This window comes from Sus scrofa, chromosome 3 (assembly GCF_000003025.6).
Source record: "Sus scrofa isolate TJ Tabasco breed Duroc chromosome 3, Sscrofa11.1, whole genome shotgun sequence".
NCBI classification, from domain to species: domain Eukaryota; kingdom Metazoa; phylum Chordata; class Mammalia; order Artiodactyla; family Suidae; genus Sus; species Sus scrofa.
The window spans coordinates 102,522,938-102,542,582 of NC_010445.4; the positions used below are offsets into that span (position 1 = coordinate 102,522,938).

The 19,645-nt window shown below is 41.9% G+C and overlaps 1 protein-coding gene across 7 annotated transcripts in view; it reads left to right on the plus strand.

Moving 5' to 3' along the window:
• The window catches only part of CDC42EP3 (CDC42 effector protein 3), a 30,008-nt gene continuing 25,087 nt past the window's right edge, over positions 14,725-19,645 (plus strand). For 2 of the 7 annotated variants that reach the window (XM_003481240.4, XM_003481241.4), the window contains exon 1: positions 16,252-16,586. The gene's annotated coding sequence lies outside the window, so the exon portion shown is untranslated. Of the gene's footprint in view, positions 16,587-16,617; positions 17,129-17,966; positions 18,042-19,645 lie in introns of those variants that run through there. The other 5 variants (XM_005662622.3, XM_003125224.6, XM_005662621.3 and 2 more) reach the window with 5 other exon arrangements.

The window sequence follows — 19,645 nt, forward strand, 5'->3', positions numbered from 1 at the left end:
AGACAGAATGTGCCAGAAACTAACAAGTCAGATAAACCTCGGGACTACGAGAGTGGGAAAAAATCTTAATGACTTGCCAGAGCAAGGGAAGATTACCTCTGACTAATAGGAGGAGGGCTACCAAAGGAGAGTCTTGAAGGATGAGTAAGAGTATATTGAGGAGGGGTGGGGTATATTCCAGGAGATAAGAAATGGTATAGAGCCATGGGCAAGTCAATAACACAGAGGAGGGACAGCAGTCCAGCTGACAGGACCCCAGGGTACTTGACCAGAGGCAGTGAGTTTGAAGGACAGGGAGGTGGTTGTAGGATGAAGGGCAGGAGGAGAGGTATTCTAGAAAGAGACAACACTGCACACAGAGCAGTGAAAGAACAGAACATGGCAGTTTTGAAGAGCACAAGTAACAGTTTGGAAACTGAGGAGGGTTTAGACAATGAGGTTGGAGAAGTAGGCAAGGGCCAGGGCACAACAGACTTTTTTAGCCACCCAAGTACTTAGTGTTTCACCCCGCTGGCTATAAGAAGCCACATGAGGTGGTTCAACCTATTTGACTTGGTGATGAAGTGGATCTGGGGAGAAAGTAGAGGTGGTGCCATGGTCAGTATTTAAACCAAGAGAAAGTCCTTTAACTACTACTGTACAGAGAAGTTACTTTCTTTGTCTTCCTGCACTTTCTTAAGATAGTTGTGGCTACCAGAGACTTCAGAGAAGACTTCAGAGCTGCCCATCTTCTCAGAGATGGTGACCACTAGGGTGTATATAATTTCTAGAAGATTCCAAACACTGCCAGATATGCACCTGCAGGGCAAAAGTGAGGAGGAGTTTCCTGTAAAAATTTAAAATATCCCACTCACCTATTTATTGATACCTACGGGTTCAAGTTCTCCAGGATTCTCTCAAGTAATCCATTTTCAAACAATGTCCAGAGCCAGCAGCATTTTGTATATAGAGGGTATATGGCAATATTGACTATAACTAAATTTAAAATTTACTTTTTTCTTGGAACTTTCAGGTTCATGTCGGTAATGCAAATCAGTAGTGCAATCATCAACCCTTATCATTAGCATGGAAAAAAACATAAGAGTCTAATACTTTTGTACACATATAATTGCCTATTTTTGCTGACTTAATTGTTTACTTCCAATTTTCTGAGAAAAAGATTTTTAGCTCTTTGTTTATGAGGAGTTAAAATTTATTCATTTCATTACTTAAAAAGTTAAATTTCCAAGCTCTAAATTATAGAGGATGAGTTAAAGACAGAAGCCAGCTGTAAGCAAAATAATTAAGCCCAGGTCCTCTTCCCAGTACTTTTTTAAAAAATAAACTTTTTTATTTTAAAATATTTATAGATTTACAGAAAAATTGCAAAGAGAGTTTTCATATACCAAAATTGCAGGGAGTTCTCATATACCATTTTCCTATTATTAACATTTTACATTAATGTACATTTGTGACAGTTAATGATAACTGTCAATGATAAAATTATTTTTAACTAAAGTCTAAATAAAAGAATTTATTCTGATTCCTTCACTTTTTATCCAAAATTCTTCTTCTGTTCCAGGATCCCACCCAGCATAGCACATTACATGTAGTTATCAGATCTCCTTAGGCTCTTTGTCACTGTGGCAGTTTCTAAAACTTTCCTTGTTTTTGATGACTTTGACTGTTCTGAGGAGAATGTAGAATGTCCCTCAATTAGAAACTGTCTGATGCTTTTCTCATGATTAGACTGTGGCTGTGAGTTTTTGAGAGGAAGACTACAGAGGTAGAATGTTCTTCTCATCAAATCAGGTCAAGGTTACATACGTGACCTATGACTGTGGATGTTAACCCTGATAGCCTGGGTGAGTCAGTGTTTGTCAGGTTTCCCCACAGTTTAGTTACTTTTCCCCCACTTTATACTGCATTCTTTGAAAGGAAGTCACTATATGCAGCCCACAGTTAAGGAGTGAGGAGCTATATTCTACTCCTTTAACAGAAATATTTGCATAAATGATTTGGAATTCACCTGCAGGGGAGATTTGTCTTTTATCTCCTATTTATTTACATATTCAATCATTTATTTATATCAGTATGGATTTGGATATTTACTTCATGCTTTGGGTTAAAACCCAACTCTATTTTGTTGCTAAATTGTTCCCATTTTGGCCACCCAGACCTCTTTTAGTTGGCTCCTGTGTCCCTTAAAATACTCAAGTCACTGCAGGGTTCTCTTGAGCACTCGCTTACTTTCTGGAACTACAAGATGCTCCCAGATCATCCTGTATATTTCCTGCTCTGGCCCTAGAATCAGGGATTTCTTCAAGGAGCCCTAGTTCTTTTATGGGAGAATGGTATTAGCGACCATAATCTGCATGTGCTGGGAGCTACTGGGTTGTGGTCACTTCTAGGCCCTCTCTGCTAATAGAGAAAGAATATGTGTATGTGTATATTAATACATGTATATATACATATCTATAAATGTTTTTATATCTATCTGTATCTATATTAAGCTAAGCATGGGTTCATATTGATGCCTACAACTCTAATCCAGTACCTCATGGATCATCCTAGCCTTCTCCCTTTGCTTGTCTAGATCTGCTCCCCTAGAGAGAGAAACCCAACTCCTTCCCTCAGCCATCAATTACTTAATTGCTCAATTCTAGTGTTTTGTGGAGGACTTACATAATTATTAGCCCATAACCTCATAGAAAATGACTTTTTAAACTACAGTGCTTATGAACAATTCCTTTTGCCATTAACTTTAAAGACTCCACTTATTTCAAAATGTGCTTAGGTCAGCACTTCCCTCCACCCCTTCAGTGAGATTGTTCGTGCATTTACAATACAGTTATATTCTTAAGTCATATTTTGCATTCTATCCTGGGATCCTACAACCTCCTAAATGATTTTTAAATTTGTATAATTTTGTGCTGTGAAGTTCTATGGGTTTTAACAAGTGCATAATTTCATGCACCTACCATTTTTACAGCATCATAAAAATAGTTTTGCCACCCAAAAAAAAATCCCCAGTGATTTACCTATTCAACTCTTCTCTCACTCCAAGTCCCTGGCAACTACTAATCTTTTTCAACATGTTATATATGTGGATTTATATAGTATGTAGCTTTTTAAGACTTTTTTGGGAGTTCCCTTGTGGCTCAGTGGGTTAAGGATCTGGCATGGTCACTGCTATGACTCTGGTCACAGCTGTGCCATGGGTTAAATTCCTGGCCTGGGAACTTCTGCATGAATGAGTGGGGCCAAAAATAAATAAACAGATTAAGAAAAAGAAAAAAGAAAAGACTAGTCTATTTCATTTAGCAACATGAATTTAAGACTCATCCATGCGTTTGTGTGATTTAATTGCTGTTCAGCTGTATGACTACAGTATGGTTTGTTTAGACATTCAACTATTGAAAGTTGCTCCTAGTTTTAGGCATTTATGAATAAAGCTGCTATAAACACTCCCCTGCTGGTTTTCGTCTGGACATTAGTTTTCAGTTCAGTTGGGTAAATATGTAGCAGTGTGATTGCTAGGTCCTATGGTAAGTGAGAAAGTGCCAAACTGTTTTCCAAAGTAGCTATTACCATTTTGATTTTACACCAGCAATGAATGAGAGTTCCTGTTGCTCCACATCCTTGCCAGCAAATGGTATTGTCAGGTTTTGGATTTTAGCCATTCTAATAGGTAAATGATAGTGTCTCATTGCTGCTTGGCTACTTTTAAAAATATTAAAAGCTTATCAGTGTGGGGTATAAAAGTTAAAAACTAAACAAGAAATCTGAGTCACTGGCATTGAGAGCACTTTTGAAATAGTTCAGGCTACAGAAGAGGTGCATCTCTTTGGGGTCATGTTAGAAATGGAATATAGAAACCATCAACTTGTTTTCTACATTCAGCTTTAGTTCCCATGTTCTCCATCCTCAAACTAGAGAGCAAAAAAGAAAAAAAAAAAAAAAAGATGTGTGGGCTAATAAAATAAATGAAAGAGACAGACTGACAGAGACAGAAACAGAGGCAGAGAGAGAGAGAAATGCAGAAAGTAACTTCTCAGATCACAGGATAATATCAACTACAAACCAAAATGAAAAACACATTCAGTAAGGGAAAGGGGACTCTCATCTGGGTAGAGATGACAGTTCAAGAAACCCTAATGGCTCCTTTGTGTAAGGGTACCTGGGATTTGTTTTAATCAGGGGTGGTAAGACACGGATGTGGAAAAGACTGCCATGAGGGTGTAATAGGGAAGAACAAATCTGACTCCATATTAGATCTGTTCCTTTTCCTTTAACCTACTTTAACCTTTGTCCTCTGTCACTTGTGCTTAGTTATCATCACTCTGCACCTTTTGCAAAAGGATGCTACCTATAGCCTGAAATATATAGGGAAGCCTATTCTTAAGGCTACAACCATCAAGAGCATTACATTTTCAGATAAAAAGTTACAGAACAGAGAATAACATTTGTTTTATTGGAGGTTTACAGGAACTTTGTGACCTGACTGATGTGTAAAGCTACAAGAACAAAGGATTTCTGCACCAAGAAGTTTGCAACAACTAACCACTCCCCTTCTCCTTTCTTGTATAAAAGGAGCCTGAATTATGACTGAGAGAGGATGGTTCTTTGAGACATTAGTCTGACATCTTCTCAGTTGGCTGGCTTTCCAAATAAAATTGTTATTCCTTGCCCAAGCTTATTGGTGTGGCCAGCAGAACAAGGTTGGACTTAGTAACAAAAGCTTTTTATACTCATGTATCCCTAGAAATAGGAGCCCTGGCACACCAAGCAGAACCTCATGGGGAAGCACCAGGGCCTAACAGAAAAAAGAAGAACAAGGAAAAAATGAGTGAGAGACTACATAGTGGTTTCCATGGTAAAAGCAAGGCAGGGTGGGAGTAACAGGTTTAGGATTGGCTACTTTGAGTAATTTCAGTGGGCTCTGGGTTGGGAATGGGAGGTTTTTATTGTCTAATAGCTGGTGTTCAGCTGATTGGGGTGGGGAAAAGGTGGGTTCCCATTGAGAGACTTTTGTGAGCCTGATCTAAATGGGGTGGCTGGGGTATGGCCTTTGGATTGGTTGGTTTGCATATAAAGTTGTATTCCTGAACAAGTAGTTTTGCTGTCTCTGGGAATTAATCAACACCAGGAAGGGCAGTCCCCTCCACTATAAGTATGGCCCCAAGATATCAAAACATCAGAATAAAGACATTCTTAATACACTCCACCTTGTGGAGTTTTTATTGTTGAGTCTATTTTCATTAGTGCCTCCAGAGACTGTCCTTAGTCTCTTCCCCCTTGACCTCTCTCTTCCTGAGGTCTAAGCCGTGTATGCCCCTCCAGATGCTTGGGGCAACCTCTCCTTCAAATCTTAGCAAAATGAGGCTGCTTCTGGTATTGATGGCTCCTGTGCACCTGTTTTGCACTTCATGCTTTGCAAGGCATGTCAAGTGCACCTGTTGTGTGGCCCCATGCATTCCCCTGGAGAGGAGGTATTCTTCTTTCCCTTTTACTTGCTTTTAACATTTCTTAAATCTTTCTGATTGCCTAAGAACCTACATATTTACAGATTTTCCTTATCTATTTATCATCATCTGTTTTCCTTTTTCACTTCCCAGCTGTATGTGCTCTTGTTCATTCTAGACCATTTCTGATGCTTCACTTATTAAACACATTTGTTGTATGTGGACTCTGTGACAGCAATTGTGCCAGGTCTCAGGGACACAGAGACAAACAAGACCATCCTTGTGGAGTAGAAAAAAAAATTTGAGGTTTTTTTTCTTTTTAGGTTTATACTTTTTATGGGGTTTGATAATTTACCAGTCATATTCATAAGAACAATTTCACTTAATCTTGATACCCACTCTCAAGATGAGTTCTATGATAACCTTCTCTCACCACCACCATTCTTAAAATAAAACACTAAGTCTTAGAGAGCCCCCAAGGTCACACGGCTAGCCAATGGAGAGCTGGGGTTTGAACCCAAGTGTCTGACTCCAGAGCACACAATTTTCAACTTGATGCCATGCTCTCCTCCCAGACATAGTTCATAGAACTTCCCCATCCTAATCCTTGCAGGGATGAGACCATTTTTCTAAATAAAATCAAAATTATTTAGCAAAAGGTAATAATAATAACAACAGCAGGTTTCTAGACTTAGAAGCCTTTGCTGCCAACTTCTACATGATCTTAAGAAAATTGCTAATTTCTTCTAAGCTTCCATTTCCTCTAGAGTAAAATGGGAGAGGGCAGAACTAACGACTTCTAAGGTGCTATTAAGTTCTGATGTTCTTTTTTTGTTTGTTTGTTTATTTCTAGGGACGCACCAAAGGCACATGGAGGTTCGCAGGCTAGGGGTCCAATTGGAGCTGCAGCTGCCGGCCTACGCCACAGCCACAGCAACGTGGAATCCGAGCTGCATCTGCGACCCACACCACAGCCCACGCCAACGCCAGATCGTTAACCCACTGAGCGAGGCCAGAGATCAAACCTGCAACCTCATGGTTCCTAGTCGGATTCATTAGCCACTGGGCCATGACAGGAACTCTTCCTCTGATGTTCTTTTAATCTCAGGCATGTCTACAGCAAAACTGTGGAGAATTATTTGCTTTGAGATTGAGAAGGAAAACCAGGAAAGGCCAGGCACTCACCTGGTGACAAGAAATATCTCAGAATCTTCCTAGCTAGTGTTTCTCTGTCAATCATGTTTCTTAGTGTTGCAGACTCAGAACTCATAAAACCACTATATACTAGCACCAAGAGTAAAATAGAAGCAAGCCAATCCAATGCATTTTAAAGACATTTGTGAAATAAAAATCTACTAAAATCAAGGCATTGACACCATGCTGGCTGAACTCACAAGGGAAATCCAGCGGTCTGTCCCACCCTGGAACCTTCATTTACTCCCCTCTGCTGGTTACCCAATGGCCAACCAGAGCCTGGTAGCATAGCCCCTCAAAACCAGCCAACCTAGGCTCCATCTTGGTCTTGAACTCAGCCATGTTTCCCAGCCTCTGCACATTCCTCACGCTATTCTCACTGTTGAAATACCCTCCTTCCCATCCTCACATTTGCGTAAGTTTGTCAGGGCTGCCATAAGAAAATACCCCAGCCTAGATGGCTTAAACAACACACAATCATTTTCTCACATTTTAGAGGCAGGAAGTCCAAGATCAAGAAGCAGGAAGGGTTGTTTTCTCCTAAGACCTCTCTACTTGCTTTGCAGATGTCATCAGAGGGCCTTTTCTCTGTGTGTGATCCCTAGTGCTTTTTCCTCTTACTTTAAGTGCACCAGTTACTGGATTAGGGTCCACCCCTATGACCTCATTTAACCTTAATTACTTCTTTAAGGCCCTATCTCCAAATACTATCACATTCTGAGGTATCAGGAGTTAGGACTTTAAAATGTGGCTTTTGAGAGAACACAATTCAGTCATAACAACATTGGAATCCTACCCATTTCTCTAATCCCTTCTCATGTGTTTTCTCTTTAAGATGCCTGGAATTTAACACTTGAAATCTCTCCTTCCTTGTAACAACCTTGTTCCAGTTTACCCCTTAACTAAAGGCCCTAATGGAGTGTAAACTCCTTGAACAACAGAAAAATATCTTGTTTTATAACTATGTGTTATTATACCCCCTAATTGCATATAGTTCAATGCTTTATTCAGAGTAAGAACCCAACAAATATTCAGTAAGAGAATGGATAAATAAACTGTGGTGCATCCAGACAATAGAATATATTTAGTGCTAAAAGGAAATGAGCTATCACATGGAGAAAACTTAAATGTATATTACTAAGTGAAAGAAGCCAATCTGAAAAGGCTACATACCGTAAAGTTCCAACTATATGACAGTCTGGAAAAGGCAAAACTATGGAGACAGTAAAAAGATCAGTGGTTACCAGGAATAGGGATGAAGAAGTGAAGCACAGATGATTTTTAGGGCAGTGAAACTATTCTGTATGATATTATAGTGGTGGGTTCAGGTCATTATACATTTGTCCATAACCGCAAATGGCACAATAACAAGAGTGAACTCTAACACAAAGTGTAGACTTTGGCTGATAATGATGTGCCAATGTAGGGTCATTGATTGTAACAAATGTACCACTCTGCTACATGATATTGGTAGTGGGGAAGCCTGACTGTGTGTAGGGACAGAGAATATATAGAAACTCTATGTTCATTCTGCTCAGTTTTGCTGTGAACTTAAGATGCTTTTTTAAAAAAAATAAAGAAAAACCCTCAACAAATATGTTTTTAATAGAATTGATTTTTTTGCACGGCTCTCACTGTAAGTCTGGCTACGACGTCCATCTTTCTGTGGAATCCCTGCTCTCTTTATAACTAACTAGGTCATTAGCCTGACAAGGGATGATAAAGCAATTATGGAAGAGAGTGGTGTCTGAGATTTGGTCATTCCTCCATCTAAATCCTAATATTTGGGTATTTCAAGACAGCATGAACCTCAGAGTAAGCAGCCCATTCCCAAGCAATGTTAACTATACTCCAAGGTCCTATAAAACTGATTAGCCAGAATTAGCTTTGCTAAAGGATCACAGTTCTAGTTCACTGGCTCTATCTATGGTTCCTAAGTGGGTCCTCTCTCCCAAGCCTGCCCTCCTTGGGAGAAAATACAGCATTCCCTGAGGATGGTAGTGTTCTCTCATTGTTGCCATGAGCTGGCTGTGTTCTTCTGGGATCAATGCTAAAGACATAAATGTTAGGATCAACTGTAAGTGTTGCTGCTGGCAAAGGACAAATATCCAGAAATATTTTTCTATGAGCTGGGCTTCTGAGCTAACAAAGGGACAGCATAAAGTTCACTATAATGGGATAGAGGGAAGGAGGAGGAGTGAGGGACAGAAGGTCAGAGGAGGCCAGAGATGAACCTCAGACTCCTCACCAGTGTGAAACTCACAAATTTTTGGGGGGTGCACATGATGAGAGATTAGGATCAAGTGCTGGATTCTCCCTGACACCCTCTATGGAGGCAATTTACAAGGCTGTGAAGATCTGTGCCTAGTGTAGACACATATGCCCCAGCCCTTAACAATGCAAAGTCCAATGATGACCCTATACTAAGGCCAAATTCGAATGCCACCGCCTCTGTCAGGCCACCTGCTCACAGCAAAGGATGCAATCTCTCCACTTATTCATCATCTCACCACATTTTCAACTGTGTTTCTTGGAATCCATGAGAGTCAGGAGGGAGAGTCAAGAAACTCCTTAGTGAAAGGGTAGAGGGCTAAAAGGGGAAGGGATCCCATTACAGCTCAAACAGAACAACTTCATTTTTGCCTATTACACATATCATGGTCCTTCTTACAATTACATTTATTTATGTATGTGTTTTTTTTGGGTTTTTTGTTTGTTTGTTTTTTTACCATACCCACAGGGCGTGGAAGTTCCCAGGCTAGGGATCAGATCAGAGCCAGAGCTACAACCTACACCACTTCTATAGAAATGCAGGATCCTTAACCCACTGTGCCACAGCAGAAACTTACCATTCCATTTAAAAATAAAAAAAAATTTAAAACTAATGTATAGTGAAATATCATTATTACTGGGCCATTCATCCCAGATAATCCAGATGGTTTCAATTTAGATACATGTTGTCCCATTGTCAGATGACATATCAGAATATGTGTCCCTATTTGGCATTTGGAAACATCATGGAGTTGATGACATTTATCATATATTGTCTTATATTACAGTTACTTGTGTGTTTCTTTATCACTTCTACAAATTTTAAACTGCGTAAGTGCAGGAAATATATCCTTCTTTGCATCCTTTAGAGTACCTGTCACTGTGCCTTACACTTTGGTGTTCAACAAATGTAACTTGTATAACAATAAGAATGTTAGGTCACATTCCATAGCCAGCAGATATGTGCAGCAGGTCCTGAGAGTTACAACATAATGGAATGAATGTGCACAATTCTTATCTTTGCTTTCTAGACAGATTCACAGCTAGAAACAATTTAAAGATAGGACTTTACAAACCAAAAAGGAAGTCTTAGACCACTCTAGGATCAGAGATTTTAATATATGGTCACAAAGGAGATAGCTACCTTTGAAATAGCACAGCTTTCAGTGTCCATTTGTGTAAATTGCACAGCATTTCTGGGCTTAGGTACAAGCACAGGGTTACCATGTGTTGATTTTTGTGGGTACTTAATTTGCATAACATGTCCTTCTGCTCAGACGAGTGACTAGACCACAGTCACTCATCTAGATGTCCAGTAAGGTTAAGATGAAGGCCTTTAGAACATTCTTTTTATATGCAGTCAAGCAGGTTTAGAAAAAACGAGAGGAAGGAGTTTCTGGAGTTTCTTGATTTTCTGAGAGCAGTGCCAACATTATTGGCCCAATTCCTTGGCACAGAATGGGCCCCCAATAAATACGGGTTGAATGTGTGAAATTGCACCACTCAGCTCGTCCTCCAGTTTCTCCTCCAGTTTAGTCAGTAGTCAGGTAACTCAAAGCACTCCCAAGTGAAAACATCTACCTATTTTCCTCCTTGAAGAAAATACCACAACCATTGTTTCTAGTGCATTGAAGACAAAGGCTAACAAGCAGGCTTCAGAGTATCCACAATGCCAGGTGGGAGAGGTGTGCTTAGAATCCAGTCCATCAGCAGAGTGAGCCATAAATAGTAAAGTGAGCCCAAGACTGAACCTAAGCCTAAGTGACCTCAGAGCCCTAAAAGATTATCGTCAGATGTGCTTTTCAAACATCCTTATGGAATGTTCTCTGTGAAGTAAATGTAAGAATAGCCCTGGGTGTCCCCCATCGCACATTTTCTGATTTTCTGTGTAGGAGTCCAAATTAAGTGACCTGCAATAAATCCCTCAGGGGTCCTTTATACACAGGGACTTCTGACACTGGGTAAAACAAGAAAGGTGGACACAAGAAAGGCAGAGACGGTGAAGACGTCATGTAGGAGTCGGCAGGAGAGGAGTATGTTTGGTACATGTGTTGTGGGGAGGCATATGGGTACCCGCTGTTCCACGTAAGTGTATGAATGCATGTAGAGAAGAGGAGAAACGGGGTATCATTGCAGACCTCTCTCTTCCCCTCTCTTTTCTCATCTTGTCTCTCACTAGCCTAGAACATTAACAGACATAATCTTACCGCCTGCTCCTCTTATAATCATTGTCATAGCTCTATTGTCATTTTGGCAGGTACAAAATTGGATGAATAAAGAAACTTTGATGATAGAACAGTCTGGATTTGCTACTGGGTATACAAATGAAAAGGGGTCAGAGAAAGAATTTGCAGAGATTGAAATCTATACAAAAAAAAAATTATCACTGTTTGTGTGACCTTGAATGAATCACACACCCTTCTCTAATTCATTCCTTACAGTACTGTTTTATTCAACAAACACTTATCATGTGCCAGGTATCTGTACTAAGTACTGAGAACATGTTCCTCTACGCATTCAACAAATATTTATTAAGTCCCTACTATGTGCCAAACACTGATCAAGGTATTCGGATGCAGCAATGAATAAAAAAAGCAAAGTTCCTGCCCTCATGGAGCATATAATCTAGTGATGTGAGGCAGAGGAGATAATAAATAAAGATACAGTATGTTGAATGGTAAGTGCTATGAAGAATAAACAGGGGTAGAGGTGAAAAAAAGGGCCATGAGTGATATTTTATATAGTCAACCTTAGGTATCAGAGGGAAACTGGTGCCAGGACTCCCTGCAGATACCAAAATCCCAGGATGCTCAAGTTCATTATATAAAATGGCATAGCATATGCACATAACCTATATGCATTCATTACTACATTTTAAATCACCTCTGGATTACTTATACTACCTAATACAATGTAAAATCTATGTAAATAGTTGTCAGTGCTTGGCAAATTCAAGTTTTGCTTTCTGAAACTTTTGGGAATTAAAATATATATATATATTTCAAGCCATGGTTGGTTGAATCTGTGAATGCAGAATGTGTGGGTATGGAAAGCCAACATATAGGAAGTGTTGGAAAGCCTCTGGGGAGCTAACATTTAAGCAAAGGTTTGAAAGAAACTAAGGAGGGAGACATACAGATATTTGGAGAAAGAGCACATCACAAAGAACATAATAGGAATGACTCCTCATTATACACAAAAGCCTTTTAAGTTGCTAGAATCGGGAGTTCCTGTTGTGGCTCAGTGGTTAACGAATCCAACTAGGAACCATGAGATTGCAGGTTCGATTCCTGGCCCCACTCAGCAGGTTAAGGATCCGGCGTTGCCGTGAACTGTGGTGTAGGTTGCAGTCTCAGCTTGGATCCCGTGTTGCTGTGGCTCTGGCACAGGCCGGCAACTACAGCTCTGATTAGACCCCTAGCCTGGGAACTTCCATATGCTGTGTGTACGGCCCTAGAAAAGACAAAAAAAAAAAAAAAAAAAAAAAAGTTGCTAGAATCCCTTCTAGAAAGAGACAAAGTGTAGATCAATCCTAAGGGCTTTACTTATCCAATACGGACAAACAACCTAAAATGAAGAAATGAGATGAGTGTCAAAGGTTTGTTTTTGTTTTTTTTTTAAAGCCTAAAAGTTATTTAAATGTTAGGTAATGCTATTTATTTGTCACTGGTTTTCATCAACAATCAGGACCAAGTGCACATCTGTATTTGAAGGTCTTAGCCCCAAATAAAATTGGTGCCACCTGAGTTAAAAAGCAAATTCAAATGCCAAGAGTTCTAGGAATTGGTGGTTCACTGTCAAACCTGCTCAGAACTACACCGTAGGCCTGCAGTCTGCATGCTCACACCGTCTCATATATATGATTTCCTGCTGCATTTGATTAGGCAAAACTGAAATTTCTAACCAAGATGTGACCTGACATTCTTTACTTACAGGGAAATCACTGGTTAAAAAACTCCTTAGCTTTTGGCAACTGTTCAACCAAATTCACTGGCACAGGTTAACTTTATTTCCAGGACTGGTGCAATTCTAACTGAGTAGCAAGAAGGGGAATCCTCCAGCTATAAGGACATACTTGTTCGAAATGTACTAATCTTCCAGTTTCTCTTACATTTTTCCCTAAATCTAACTCAGGAGGCTAATCGAGAACATACACATACAAATTCAGTCTGAATGTGGCATTTTGGAGAAAAACCCCAGCTGAGTACACACCAGTGTGTTTCAGCTTTGCTACAAGAAAAATAGTTATGCATTATACATGGACTATAAAGGCATTTTTTGCAAGCCTTATTTTAAAATGTTTGATTTTTAGGACTTAAAATGTTCCATGTGTTTAGTATTTCTTATTCAGCTAGACTAAAGAAAAGTGGTTGAAAATTCAGTCTCGGCATATGTGTGGTATATGTCAGGAATGTTTAATATACTATTATTTCTAGAGCTATGGAGTTTGTGAACACAGCTTTCACATTCATCACTGGTTGCAGTAAGGGGTCACTTATTCAATATATATTTATTGAGTACCTACTATGTGCCAGGCCAGCAGCTGTACTTCTGATTAGACCCCTAGCCTAGGAACCTCCATATCCCATGAATGCGGCCCTAAAAAAATTAAAAAAAAAAAAAGGCTGAATGTGAAAAAGTTTGTGTAATTCTCTCTGTGTGTTTTTATAACAAGAATGTTCATAAGGCCCATGAGATTTTTAAATGAGTCTGTTATTTAAGACTGAAAACCACTCCTCTTGACCAATGCTTCTCACACATCAAATGTACACAAGAACAATCTATATTTCATTGGAATGAAGATTCCAACTCAGTAGCTCTGGAGAGAGGCTTGGCGCTGCTGGTTCCAGGACGATACTTAATGGCAAGAGGCTAGAATATTTTAGTCTGCACTTGTTTGCATACACTGGCTTGTTGCTCTCTACCTCCTAAATAGATTGCAGGTTTCTACTGACACTTCTTGGCTCTTCTCTCACAGTCAGGACTAATAGAAAAATAGCCCACCATCAGGCCTGATAGATGCTTGCTCTACACATATGAGTGCATTAATTGAACCTAATTAAGATATCTTCTCTAGGTACACTTTCTTCGTCTTAGGCCCCTAAGGTTTTTACTGACTTTTCAAGGTGATAAACTTTTCTGTAACCCAGAGTAGAATCTCAGAACCTCTAAAATCTTCCTAAAGCAAAACTTTTCTCTCTCTTCCACAGTGAAATCAAAATCTAGCAAAACTAAAAGCAATTATAGTACAGGAAACACCCTTGTTTGGAAGGATAATCCACTATATAGGGGCACTCTCCCTCCCTGGAGATGTTCCATACCAAGAAGATGTTCGGTGCAAATAAATAACATGAACATCAAACAGGCATGGATAAATCAAATCGGCACCACTAGGCCCCTGAAGGAGTAGGTTTTGGATAAACTGTTTACAGCCCAGAAGTGAAGTCTCATAAAGAAAGGACAGAGAGGGAAAGTCTCTAGAAGTTGAGGAATGGTATAGAAAAGTGAAAATGGAGTTTGAGAATAAAATTGCTACCTCAAACAACTTGCCCCTCTTATGTTTGCACAAGCTGTAAAATAAGTAACTCAGTTATATGGAAGTAAAGTCTCTAACAGCAGCTAACAACAGAGCAAATGAAAAAAAAATTTCACACAAAAGACATGCATAAAGAATGTCTGTGTGCAAAAGGAATTTTTCATGTGGTATTTAATAAATATATATGCATACTATTTGTACTTATAAAAACACCATGTGCAATTAAAGCTATGCATAAATATTTATAAAAATACTTTCATCTAAGTAAGCCAGTAACATTTAATATTTTTCAATAAATTCATACATAAAATACATACATTACTGCCAAATGGAACATATATTTTGAAATATGAACCCCTGGTAAAACACTCAGGAATCTGGAGTAAAATTCAGGTATCTGCCAAAGGAAACTTCGGAGTAGTTGTCATTTGAAGAAAGGAAACAATGCTGGGTCTCTTATCTTCACCGACTGTTTTGCTTGTCAGATTTCTAACATCACTTCAGCTGAGTTTTGTATTTGACTTCCAACTTCATGGCCATTTGACCTGCCAACTATTATTTTCTTTTAACACTCCACCCAAGTATGTTGCTTTCCAGAACGGTTGTGTCCGTTTCCTTTTCACTTCACCTTAACATCAGCCGAGGGTTACAACGAAGACTTAATGTGCACCCTCTAAGGTTTCAGATTAACCCAGGGGCATTATGGTGACGACCTGATGCTGATATCGCTCTGGAAAGTCAAGGTTCTCCTGGAGGATCGCTCTTTGTGCCAGGATTTCCATTCAACCTGAGAATCCCGGGGCTGGGGCCAGGCTGCGAGTGCTTCACTCTCGCAGGTTCCAGCCCCCACCCCCAGGCCGAACGTGCGGGCTGGGACCTTACCGCCGGAAAACGCCGCCCTTTCCTGTCGCCTACTCATTCCCCAGGCCGAGAACTCAAGGACGAAGAGACGGAGACGGATTAAGAAAATTAACCAGGTCGACGCTTGGCCTCGAGGGAAGCAAGGCGGGGCGCGCAGCGGCGGTGGCTGGAATGACCGGCGGGCGCAGGTGCTGCCCAGGGCGGAATTTTACGCTCCTGGGCCGGCAGCTGCGGTACTTGCGCTCGTCTAGAGCAACCGCCACCCGCTTCCAGCTTTAGCCAAGTCTCTTTGAGGCACCCCGCAGGAGAGGAAACGCCTCCCGGTGGACTGGAAAAACCTGCAACATCGGCTGTTCGCGTGCCCACTTGCTCAGCCGGCACCCCCGGGCGTCTCTTGTGCGCCAAATCCACTCTCCGGGTTTTGGCGACATCTCCAAGGGGTTTGGGCTGGAAACTGACAGAAGCCCCCCCCCCCGCAAACTGGAGCTGAGACTGGCCCGGGGACCCAAGGCTCGGCCGGCGCGGCGCCGTCAGGTGGCCTCTCTTCCCCAAGAGTCCGCCGCCCGCCAAGCCGGAGCCTTGCTGGGCTGGATCGACTCGTTGGGAGGAGGAGAGGTGGGTGTACGAGGTTTAGTACAGGTGTCCGGGGTGCAGGCAGAGTCCCTTTGTCCTCTGGCACCCAGCAGCCAGTGCCTCTTTGAACTGGGCGTCCCTGCGACCTTCCTTTGTGCCAAGGGAGCGGAACACATCTTCTCGGAGAAAAGCCCCACCCCTGGAGGTGGCGCTGGGGCGGTAACAATAAGCGCCCATTGTCCGCCAGGGGCTTTCAAGCCCGGCAGCTGGCGACCGGGGTCTACCCGCCCGGGGCCGGAGCTCAGGTACTAAGGCAGGGTGGTGCGGCCAGCGACCCACGGCCTGCGCCCCGCCCCGGCCCGCCCCCTGCGCCGCCGGCCCCGCCCCGGCCCGCCCCGCCCTTCGCAGGTTCAGCCCTGGCGTCCGGCTGCAGTGCTTTCAGTATAGCTCGCACCTTCCCTCTCTCTCCACGGTGGCTGCTAACGGCGGGTTGCGCAGCGGAGGGGCCCGAGCTGGGGGCAAGCCGGGAGTCCCCGGCCTTGGGCGCCTTCACGCAATCTCAGAGCGGATAATGCTGTGAACTGGCGCCGCGCCCGCCGACCCGGCTGGATCTGCGCGTGGCGGGCAGGGACTGCGTGCGCCCTCGGAAAGTGTCGGTGCCGGGCGCCTGGCCCCGGGGCCAGCGGCTGGGATCCTTGGCGCCGCTGGTGAGTTGCCGTCTGCCCACAGCTCCTTTTCTGCGCGTCTGTGAGTTCGTCCGACCCGCGGCCGTGGCCGCTTCCGGCGTGCGCGGGGTCTAGGCTTGGAAACGCACGGGGAACGGTTATACCGAGGGCATCACCTTCCAGCTGGTGTCCTGAGGACCAAAGGCTGTATAAAGCAAACTGAGAGGGGTGCGGGCGGCACGACCAAGACGCAGAGCGCCACCGTTTGTGCCCACCACTTTTCAGGGTGGGGCTGCGCGGCTACACTGCCCCCTCTGAGCCATTGACAGCCATTCTGGGCGCTTATTGCATTTTTCCATCTGAGAACAAGCCGCACATGGCTGCCGCTCCCCTCCCATCGTGGACTGGCACCAGGGCCACACAAGGGTGCACCGCGCAGAACTGGGATGGCAGTACCCGCTGGGCGTGTGTCTCTTCTCTTGATGGGGGGCATTGTGGCAGGGGCTCCAACCTGCAGATCTGGCAGTTGCTTTTTTTTTTTTTTTTTTTAACGGTGGTTTCTGAACAGCTGGATTGTTTTCAAGGTTTGCCTTTTGTTTTGTTTTTCCCTTTTTCCTTGAAACTGCCTTGATACAGACAAGTATTAGACGTGTGAGGACGAATGGATGAGGCCAGTAATTTTTTCATTGTGAATTATTATAGTCCATCCCCCTCTCGACTTCGGGAGGCATGTGTTTCATCTTATAAATAGAAAGTAGCATATTTTTTGGCAGGACCTCCTTTATACTGTACAGTCTAGGAGAGGTCAGTTTAAAAATAAATATGCACTTGAATGTTACGTTACCGAGAGCCAGGCTGTGGCTGGGACAAGCTGCGTGGACAGCAGCATCAAAGCCGGGAACGCAGCTGTGTTAAAAGGAGTAAAAGCCCCAGAGTGCAACCCAGGCTGACAGTCAAGTAATTACATTTTGTTAAAAAAAAAAAAAAAAAAAAAAGTGAGTGAATTAAAATGAGGGCAGCAATAGGAATGTCAGGAGGGTATTGCAACATGAATCTTTCCAGAGTTGGTGTATTTGGGGGGAGTCAGTGCTGATGTTTGCTGAGGGTGTAGGGGTGGTGAGGAGGGAGGTGCTGAGTAGGGGGAGGGAACTGATGAATGTGTTAGGGAGACAAAGATTTTCTCCCCAACCCCCAGCTCTTAGGCTTCACGGTTTCCTGGGGGTGCTGCTTTTAAAAAGAACAGTCTGAATTTGAATAGCAGAGCCTTCCTTTGGGACTTCTCTTCACCACACCGGGAGACAAAAGGCTCACCTATAAGCTCAGATCCCTAAAGCAATTTAAAGGGCTCCTATAATATTCTAACTTCAAAAAGATCTTTCATCTAACAACCAGGAAATGCAGTTTCTCTTCTTTTCTGGACAGTTCCTGAGGTCCTCTTTTTGATATCAGCTGAAATTTGAATGAGCTCTTGTTGACAGCTAAGAATAAGCTACACAGGTATGTTTTCAGATTAAACATCCAGAGATAAATTAGAACAGTTGTGAAATGTTTGGCATTGTCACATGTGAAATAAATGATAAAGACCAATAGTCAAACAACCAAGGAATGGTTCTTCCTTAAGTCTCCTAAAAAATGTCGGTTTCCCAATAGGCCTCAGTCATTGAATAAAACACTCAGTATGAGCCCCTGGGCTCACAGATAAGAAGAGAAATTTGGAAGCTTTTCTGGATCCACGGCAGTTTTTCCTTTCCAGTGGTTATCATCTGCAAGAGATTTTGCATTATGAATTCCATGATTGGAACATGGTGCTGTGGCTGTGGCAGCAGCTACAGACATGAAATAAGATGAGCAGCCCCTTCTCTTAAACTCTGAGCCCCTTCTCTTAAACTCAGTGGAACATGTAAAGATAGAGTAATGAGTGTTGCACTTTTTTTTTTTTTTTTTTTTTGCTTTTTACTATAAATCTAAACATGGTGCAAGATGAATAAATACAAAGCCGTAAGAACCATTGCAGAAGTGCTCACATGAGCTGGTTTGTCCTATCAGCTCTCCAGCTTTTCCTTTAAAGTGGTTTTATGTTCAACACGTTCACAAAAGCGACCCCTTTTCACTTCTAAAATTTGTGGTATTCAACAGCAATGGGGATAAAGTTGTTTTAACCTACATCACCCAAAGATTTTTAGCACGCCATAACTTTTTCACAAGCTCTTTGCCCAGAGTCATAACATTTATCCAGTAAGTGGACTTCAATTCATAGCCTGAAAAACCTCCAGGAACACTGTTCTGATTTTTTTTTTTTAATTATTACAATTCTTGCTTTCAGTCTGATTTTATTTAGGCCTGGCCTAATTTCTTTCTAACTAGAATCCTGTGGACCTGTTTATTCATTAATGGAATAAAAACTTAAATCTATTATTTAAATGCAGTATGTTTGCCAGAGAGCAAGAACAGTATGTATAATCATTTGAAACTACTAGATTGAGCCAGCCACAAAATCTTTACCAAGCACTGAAGCCCAAGATTTCTCCTGATATATCATGTTACTCAATGACTTTGGATGTTAAAGGTACTTCCTACATGGAGCCTGCCCTAGGTGCCAAGCCCTCTTCCTAGCCCTTTACTTTGATTATCTCATTTATTTCTAATAATCTATGAAGAAGGCACAATGTTTATATCCCCATTTCACAGGTGTGGAAACTGAGGACAGACCTCTTCTATAACTTGCCCAAAATTATACAGTAAGGAACATACCTAAATATTCCTACGCAGTGTAACAGAACAGTAAGTACATGTACGAATGGCTGTTTCCCACAAAGTTCAGCACCGCCTTCATAAGGAAATGAGAAAAAACAAACAAACAAACAAAAAAACACCTGAGGTTAAGAGCCTCTGAGTCAGGTTGTCTGGTTACATATCTTTGTCCTTAATACTTGTGTGCGACTTGAGGTAAATTACTTAGCTGGTACATACTTCAGTTTATCAGTTACAAAATGTAGATTAAATGAGCTAAAAAATAACGCACTCAGGACAGGACAGGTCCAGAATAGACACAATAAAAAAATGACGCTTTCATGATGCTTTTGCTGTTTCCCTAGGTGCTT